The sequence below is a fragment of the Mauremys mutica genome, chromosome 16, assembly GCF_020497125.1.
Source record: "Mauremys mutica isolate MM-2020 ecotype Southern chromosome 16, ASM2049712v1, whole genome shotgun sequence".
Taxonomy (NCBI): domain Eukaryota; kingdom Metazoa; phylum Chordata; order Testudines; family Geoemydidae; genus Mauremys; species Mauremys mutica.
The window spans coordinates 32,487,890-32,496,803 of NC_059087.1; positions in this window are offsets into that span (position 1 = coordinate 32,487,890).

Below are 8,914 nucleotides of genomic sequence, written 5' to 3' on the forward strand. Positions count from 1 at the left end.
TAGGATTTATGCAGCTAATGTGTCTTCTCCTTTGTCTCCGGACTCAGACGACAATGCAGGCGTCTATCAGGCTCAGCATGTGAAACATGAGCGATCCTGGACGACGTGTTCAACTAGAGAGGCTTCTACATAGCAAATCAATAAATATTCACAGGCCATTAACCCCAAAGTCCAAGGTGTTGGGTTCCAAGGGACATTTGCTGAGATTAGTGGCATTTATCCCCATTCCCCAACATACTGATCTTTCTCTTTCTCCCCCAATCCTCTTGATAGGCAAATCAGACATGTTGTTCACGAGGCACAGGCCCTGGGAGATGGGAAAGTTCAAAAGGAGACTGAACAGGATCCCGGGCGACGTTAAATATCTCACTGAAACACACACACAGAGAGCTCCTCCAACAGGAGTGGGGAGACTAATGATGAATCTGAAAGGAGGTAGGCCTCCCTCGCCAGCCAAGGCTTGGCAGCTATTCTGGAGGCCTTAGCTTGGCCTGGTTTCAAAGGTCGGATTCCAAGCGAGTAAATATTTCATTAAATCCATGAGCACAGGACCTGGGGAACACCTTCAGATTTCATCCTGAGCCTCGCACAGGGAAGGGCTATGGTGCAGTTGTGAGGGGCAGAGGTACAGTCTGATACTCTGGACCTCCAGCCCCCTAAATCACTACACAAACCAGGCCCTTACACCTTTCTGCTTTACATGAAGCCTGGCCAAACAAGAGTGCGGTCGCATTTTCCAGTCAAGCAGGCAGCATCACTCACTCAGACCTGGCCTCTGCCCAGGTCTGGCCTGTGAGTGTCACTTGCTCATTTCAAATTAATTCACACAGCACAGCATGCTGCTGGAGTTTCCTTTCCCATCCTCTATGGGGAGATTTCTCTTTTTTTCTCACAGCTTTCTTGTGCTTCAAATTTTAAAGAGAAAGTGACCCTGATCAGAGGCACATCCCAGCCCAACTGAATCTTTCGCTTGAACGCAATGGCCTGTTGGTATAATTATATCTCTCAACACTGAGGCACAGAAGTTACTCCAAATGCTCACTCCCTACTAAAATGCTCTGCCCTACTGCCCTCTGGGGCGGCAGGTGGCAGCTATTTAGCAGTGTAAACCCACACTCAGGGCCGGCTCCAGGGTTTTTGCTGCCCCAAGCAGTGAAAAAAATAAAAAAATAAAATTAAATAAAAATTTAAAAAAAGCTGCACCGTGCCACTTTCTTCTTCAGTGGCAGGTCCTTCCCTCCAAGAGGGACCGAGGGACCCACCACCGAATTCCTGCCAACGAGCCCAATGTGCCGCCCCTTCCCCTTGGCCGCCCCAAGCACCTGCTTGCTGAGCTGGTGCCTGGAGCCGGCCCTGCCCACACTACATCACAGTTACAGACAAGAAGCACAGAAATAGCCAACTGATATTGGAGGGGGAATGTAGGGAAGCAGAATGTAATTACATAAACTGGAATTTTGCTAGGACACTAGCACAGTGGTTTTCAATCTTTTTTTTCATTTGCGAACCCCTAAAAATTTTCAAATGGAGGTGAGGACCCCTTTGGACATCTTAGGCCTGTGACCCGCAATGAAAGAGCTCATCTGAATGAGTGGAAGGACGTGGTATCAAAGTACAGGAAAGATGCCAGTGACCGTGAGGACAGGAGGGACCAACGTGAGGAGAGGAGAGATGCTCGAGATGAGAGGTGGCGGCAGGAAGATCTGAGGTGTCGGGATGCAACTCTGGGGCTGCTGCGTGATCAAACGGACATGCTCCAGCATCTGGTGGAGCTTCAGGAACGGCAGCAGGATCACAGAGTGCCGCTGCAGCCCCTGTATAACCGCCCTCCCCCCTCACCATGTTCCTTAGCCTCCTCACCCACCAGACGACTAAGAACGTGTTGGGGGAGGCTCCGTGCACCCGCCCACTCCACCCCAGTGGACAGCCCAACCAAAAGGCTGTCGTTATTTTGAAATTTTGTTAGTGGCCTTTTCCTTCCCTCCTATCCTCCTCCCAAACCCCACCCAGGCTACCTTGTCAGTTCTCTCCCTCTTTTTATAATTAATTAATAAAGAATACATGATTTTTAAACGAGAGTGATTTTATTTCCTTAGGAAGCAAGCGGTAATCGAAGGTGGAGGGTGGGTGGCTTACAAGGAATGAGTCAATCAAGGGGGAGGGGGGTTTCATCAAGGAGAAACAAACACACCAGTCACACCGTACCCTGGCCCGTGATGAAACTGGTTTTCAAAGCTTCTCTGATGCACACCGCTTCCTGGTGTGCTCTTCTAATCGCCCTGGTGTCTGGCTGCGCGTAATCAGTGGCCAGGTGATTTGCCTCAGCCTCTCACCCCACCATAAAGGTCTCCCCCTTACTCTCACAGAGATTGTGGAGCACACAGCAAGCAGCAATAACAATGGGGACATTGGTTTGGCTGAGGTCTGAGCGAGTCAGTAATGTACGCCAGCGCGCCTTTAAACGGCCAAATGCACATTCTACCACCATTCTGCACTTGCTCAGCCTGTAGTTGAACAGCTCCTGAGTACTGTCCAGGCTGCCTGTGTATGGCTTCATGAGCCATGGCATCAAGGGGTAGGCTGGGTCCCCCAGGATAACTGCAGGCGTTTCAACATCATTTCTGGTCTGGGAAGTAAATCCCTTGCTGCAGCCATTTAAACAGAGTAATGTTCCTGAAGACGCGAGCGTCATGAACTCTTCCCAGACATCCCACGTGGATGTTGGTGAAACGTCCCTTGTGATCCACCAGTGCTTGCAGCACCATTGAAAAGTACCCCTTGCGGTTTATGTACTGGGTGCCCTGGTGCTCCAGTGCCAAGATAGGGATATGGGTTCCATCTATCGCCCCACCACAGTTAGGGAATCCCATTGCAGCAAAGCCATCCACTATGACCTGCACATTTCACAGAGTCACAACCTTTCGTAGCAGCAGCTTAATGATTGCTTTGGCTACTTGCATCACAGCAGCCCCCACAGTGGATTTGCCCACTCCAAATTGATTCCCGACTGACCGGTAGCTGTCTGGCGTTGCAAGCTTCCAGAGGGCTATTGCCACTCGCTTCTCCACTGTGAGGGCTGCTCTCATCTTGGTATTCTGGCGCTTCAGGGCAGGGGAAAGCAAGTCACAAAGTTCCATGAAAGTGCCCTTACACATTTGAAAGTTTCGCAGGCACTGGGTATCGTCCCACACCTGCAACACTATGCGGTCCCACCAGTCTGTGCTTGTTTCCCGGGCCCAAAATCGGCGTTCAATGGCTAGAACCTGCCCCATTACCAGCATGATCTCCAAAGCACAGGGGCCCGTGGTTTGAGAGAATTCAGTGTCCATGTCCTCATCACTCTCATCGCCGCGCTGCCGTAGCCGCCTCCTCCTCGACTGGTTTTGCAGGTCCTGGTTCAGCATTGACTGCACGAGAATGCGCGAGGTGTTTACAACGTCCATGATTGCTGTATTGAGCTCAGCAGGGTCCATGCTCACCGTGCTATGGCGTCTGCACAGTTCACCCAGGGAAAAAGGCGCGAAATGGTTGTCTGCTACTTGCACGGAGGGAGGGGTGAGGCTGTACCCAGAACCACCTGTGACAATGTTTTTTGCCCCATCAGGCACTGGGATCTCAACCCAGAATTCCAATGGGCGGGGGAGACTGCAGGAACTATGGGATAGCTACCCACAGTGCAACGCTCCGGAAATCGACACTAGCCTCGGTACATGGACGCACACCGCCGAATTAATGGGCTTAGTGTGGCCGCGTGCACTCGCCTTTATACAATCTGTTTTTAAAAAACGGTTTCTGTAAAATTGGAATAATCCCGTAGTGTAGACATACCCTGTGGCATAGTCTGCGGACCCCCAGAGGTCCATGGCCCACAGGGTGAAAACCACTGCTCTAGGGTTCAAGTATCAGGGGGTAGCCATGTTAGTCTGTATCCACAAAAACAATGAGGAGTCCAGTGGCACTTTAAAGACTAACAGATTTATTTGGGCATAAACTTTCATGGGTAAAAAACCAACTTCTTCAGCTGCGTGGAAGAAGTAGATTTTTACCCACAAAAGCTTATGCCCAAATAAATCTGTTAGCCTTTACGGTGTGTGGCAAATTGCCGGCACTATTATGATGGGTCTCGCACTTTCTCTTCTTTGGGGGGGGTTCAGGGCGCCATTTCTGGCCCCTAAATTGGAATATTAATTGCCCCACTAGTGTCCTAGAGGAGGGGAGTGGAGAGTGAGGGACCTGGGCCCGCCCTCTACTCCAGGTCCCAGCCCAGGGGCCCTGAGGATAGTGGTGAACCACTTGAACTGACAGTTCCTTCCCCTGGGCTACTTCCCTCTCCTGCCCTTCAGCTTGTGGGGGGGCTTCCTGCCCTCCCTCTGCACAAGCCAGGTGCCCCTTACCTAGGGTCTTGGATTTCTTAGCCCACCACAGCACTTCTCCAAACTGTCTTCTGCTTCCCTTCAAACTGTTCTCTGCTCCAGCACCAATCCTTTCTGCTCCAACTCCTCCAAACTGTTCTCTGCTCCAGCACCAATCCTTTCTGCTCCAACTCCCACACTGTCTGATTGAAGCAGGGGTTTTTATCATGTGACTGACTGCAGGTGTTCTAATTGGCGTCAGGTGCTCTAGTTAATCTATAGCAAACTTTCTTCCCCTTACAGGGAATAAGGCTCCCTTCTAACCCTCTCCTGCTGCCCTCTGGCCATGCTGTATCACATATTCCCCCCCTCCCCCTGCTCAACACCATGGGGTTTGGCTACTTGGGACAAGAGGCAGTGTTGTCGCGATAGGCCATCAGCGTTGCCATGTTGGCTTCCAGCCCTATGCTGTACCCGGAAATGGAAGGGCTGCAGGGATAGGAACCACCTAGTCACTCTTGCATTCTTCTCCTTGTATTTGCTCTATCCTGTACAAGAGATCGTGTTTGAGCACATAATATGGCCTTGGGCCTTTGATCTTTCCTTCCACAGGTACGCCATTTACTTCCACTATCTCCTCCCTCACATTCGCATAAAGCGGATCATTGGCCTGGTCCTGCCCGAAATTCTCACGTGTGGTACCGATCTGACCTAATTCTAGGGGGCCTATTTCTACTCTTCCCCCTGGGTTGCTCCTACTTGGGCTAGGAACCGCCTCTGAGTCCTCTCTGGCCTGAATTATCTCCTGGCCTCCTGAACGAGTTTGCCTACCCACAAGGGAAATTTTTTGATTCTCTGCTAATCTTTTATCTGCCCTCCTTTCCCACCTAGACTTTCGGGGTTTCCCAGGGGATGAGAATAACTCTGGAGCAAATTCGGCAAACATTGGGGTGAGGCTAGCTGTAGGTGCCTCTGTCTCAGCCTGGAGGTTGCTACCCTCCCCTGGCTCTATTGGGGTAAGTAAGCTCTCAAACCCAGGGAAGTCCCTACCAATTAAGACAGGGTAGGGGAGCTTGGGGACCACCCCTGCAGTAACCCTGGTAGTAACCCTGGCTGTTCTTATATTCTAACCTAAATGAACCCAAAGTTATGGAGACAGATATGAGTCAAGGAGCCAGCAGAGTATCAGAAACCTGGAAAAATCTCTGCCTGGATGGGCTCAGGTGTTTGGTCACAAGCTGAGGTGGTTCAAAAGTTTTGGATTTTTTTTTAAGCAGAATTTTTTTATTGTTTCTTTAAACAATCAAACACAGCAAGCAGCAAATATTTGGCCACACACTTCTGAAACCTCAAATCACGTTCAGGTTTTGGCAGACTAATTTCAGCTTTTCAATTAAAAAAACAACACATTTTGAAGGAAAGCAGACATTGTCCGTGATTTTTTTCTGCTTTTTAAAAACCCCTAGTTTTCGATCCAGAAAAAATTTTGATGGAAAATATTTGTCCAACCCTTTTAATGAGCTTTAGTGCCTTTTAGCACTAGCTGATGCTGAGAACCAGTGATACCTTGTAAAGATGTTTTCTCAAAACTGGGTTTGTGCCGAAATGCGGAAGGTTTATTTTTCCCAGGGGCACCCGTGGGGGGGAGCAAGTGGGGCAATTTGCCGTGGACCCCGCAAGGGCCCTCAGGAGAATATAGTATTGCAATTTTTTTTAATCGAAGGGGCCCCCAAAATTTCTTTGCCCCAGGCCCTCTGAATTCTCTGGGTGGCCCTGCCTAATCCTGGCAGATATTGATTAAAATCTTGCCATGCTCCTCTAAGTGTATTTGTAATTGGACGTGCTTCTTGCTAGGGGGGATTTTCAGACAGATGAACTGCATAAAACAGAGGGAAAGACAGAGAGAAGCATCAACATGTCTAAGAACTTGAACAATATTTGAAGACCATATATTGGTGTCTGTCTACCTCCTGCTGCCGGCAGACGCAGCTGGTATTTTAACGACACACTCACTCCGCTTGTGCCTGACCTGAGATTCAAGAGGGATAGCTCAGTGGTTTGAGCATTGGCCTGCTAAACCTAGTATTGTGAGTTCAATCTTTGAGGAGGCTATCTAGGGAATGGAGGTAAAATTCTGTCTCAGGTTGGGTCCTGCTTTGAGCAGGGGGTTGGACTAGATACCTCCTGAGTTCCCTTCCAAACTTGCTATTCTATGAATTCTGTCCTCTTGTGTTGGCAGAACAAATAAACCCCACCTCCAATTACCCCTTACACAATCCATTTGAGTTCAAGAAAGAGAAATCTGTCTTGCAACAAGTTTTAACATTACGGTGCAAAGACTAAGGTGAGTGGTCTATTTTTCTTTCAGTTCTAATACCTGAGGAAAGCTTCAAAATCCATTCTGTCGAGAAAAGATTGCTTTTCTGTTCTCAAAGTGCTGATGCATTTGACCCCAAAATGTTGTCTTCATTTTCTCTCACAAAATAACTTGCAGTGAAATGGGACCAACTGCCTAAACTATCCTGAACGCTGCATGTCAGAGTTTGGGAATATCAGGATAGATCATCACCTGGCGTCAGTTGTCACAGATCCATCAGCATCAGCAGAGCTACGGTGATTTATACTAATCGAGTGTCTGTTCCATTCTGCTGTACTGAGTTAAAAGGTGTCATACACTGTGCAAATCAAGATGAAAATAGTCTGTTTAAAATTACCTCTTGGTTTCACAGAATCTTGTTTAATGGAGGGGTTTTTTTCTAAAAATGTGTTTCATTTATTTGAATAGCAAACATTTTCATTTAAAATTTCCCAGAGTAAGTTTTGTGCTGGTGAAATATTCCCAGTCGACAGCCCTGGAGAGAGAAGATTGTGAATAAAGACAATACAGTATGGAATGGGCTTCCCCAGTGCACCATTCTCTGCCCCCATGGAAGCTCTCATGGGTTCGGGGTGGATACAGACCGATAAGAGAATGAAATCTCTCTTGCATAGTTGAGTTTTCTTCTTAGTTTGAAGCGGAAGAAGGAATAGGAACATCTGGACTCACCTAGCTTGCAAGGGAACCATCTTTCTTGATGCTGTTTGACCTCCAATTCATTGTGGCCCTTTAGGTGGAGATCAGTGGGTATTCTCTAGGAAGCTGCTTCATGATTCTGCTAACGAACTATCTTCTGATAAGGACAGGCTGGTCCTCCCACTCTCTCCATTCACTCATGGTAAATTATAGAGATTTGTAGCCGTAGGTTGTACAGGATGATAAGATACTGCATGTGAGCATGGGAGAGAGGGAGATGTTTTACTTAGTATTCATTAGGGTCCTTTCTTTTGGAAGGGGAAGCTTTTCCCAACTCACTTGCTGCCTCTGCTTCCCCACTGCAGAACTCCAGTTTTAGGCTGTGCAAGAAGCCAGAGCAGGCATGAGGGTTTCACCCATAGTTTTAATTCAGCTCCCGCTGCTTAACTTTGCTCTTCATTCATATCTCCTCAGTTAATATACAGTGAACGAGTCTGAACATAATCTTACTGATTTCAACAAGAATGCTGGTTATTGAACTTATCAGAGTTTATTCCTAGTTTGTGGTTTTAATTGATTTATTATAAATAGCCTAGCTCCTGGCTTAGTTATGGAAAAGTAGGTAGACAGGTAGACACTAGACAGACGGATGTTTTTCTATGGGGATAGACAGACAGAGAGATGGTTATCTCTGGGGTTAGATAGACAGAAGCACGTCATTAGACAGACACAGGAGAAAGGAAGGATGGTCCAGAGGTTATCGCACTCGACTAAGACTTGAGGGGTCTGAGTTTAAGTTCTGCCTTCACTGCAGACTTCCTTTGCGACCTTGAGCAAATCACTTAGGGCCAGATTTTTTAAAGGGATTTCAGTTCCTAATTCCCATTGAAATCAGTGGGATTTATGTGGCCTAAATACCTTTAAAAACCCTGGGTTTAGTCTCCCTTTGCCTCAGTTTATCACTTGTAATATGGAGGTAAGAGAAGGAGTGTTGTAAGCAAGAGACAAGAGGTGATTCGTCTGCCCTGCTCCGCGCTGATTAGGCCTCAACTGGAGTCTAGTGTCCACTTCTGGGCACCACTTTTCAGGAAAGATGTGGACCAATTGCAGAGAGTCCAGATAAGAGCGACAAAATGTGAGTGCCATGTCTCCGTGTGGCTCCCAGAGCAGCAGCACATCCCCTATCTGCCTTCTATTCATAGGGAAAGCAAGGAGGCTCCACACGCTCTCCTTGCCCCAAGCATCGCCCCTGCAGCTCCCATTGGCTGGGAACCACAGCCAATGGGAGCTTCAGAGGCAGTGCCTGCAGACAGGGCAGTTTGCCCACCCCTGGGCTAAGGGCACACAGTGTTCGCAGTTACATGGCTCATGATGCTAATACCCATCACTCCCTGGTTAAATCTTCAAACAAGCCCCTTCGTGCTTCCTCCCATTCTGCCCCCCACACTTGGGAGGAGCTCCCTGTAAACATCAGCAAAACGACCTCCTCATCCCAGGGACTGTTTGACTCTTTCATTATTCCCTGTCCAGCAGGCTTGTCATCTCCTTA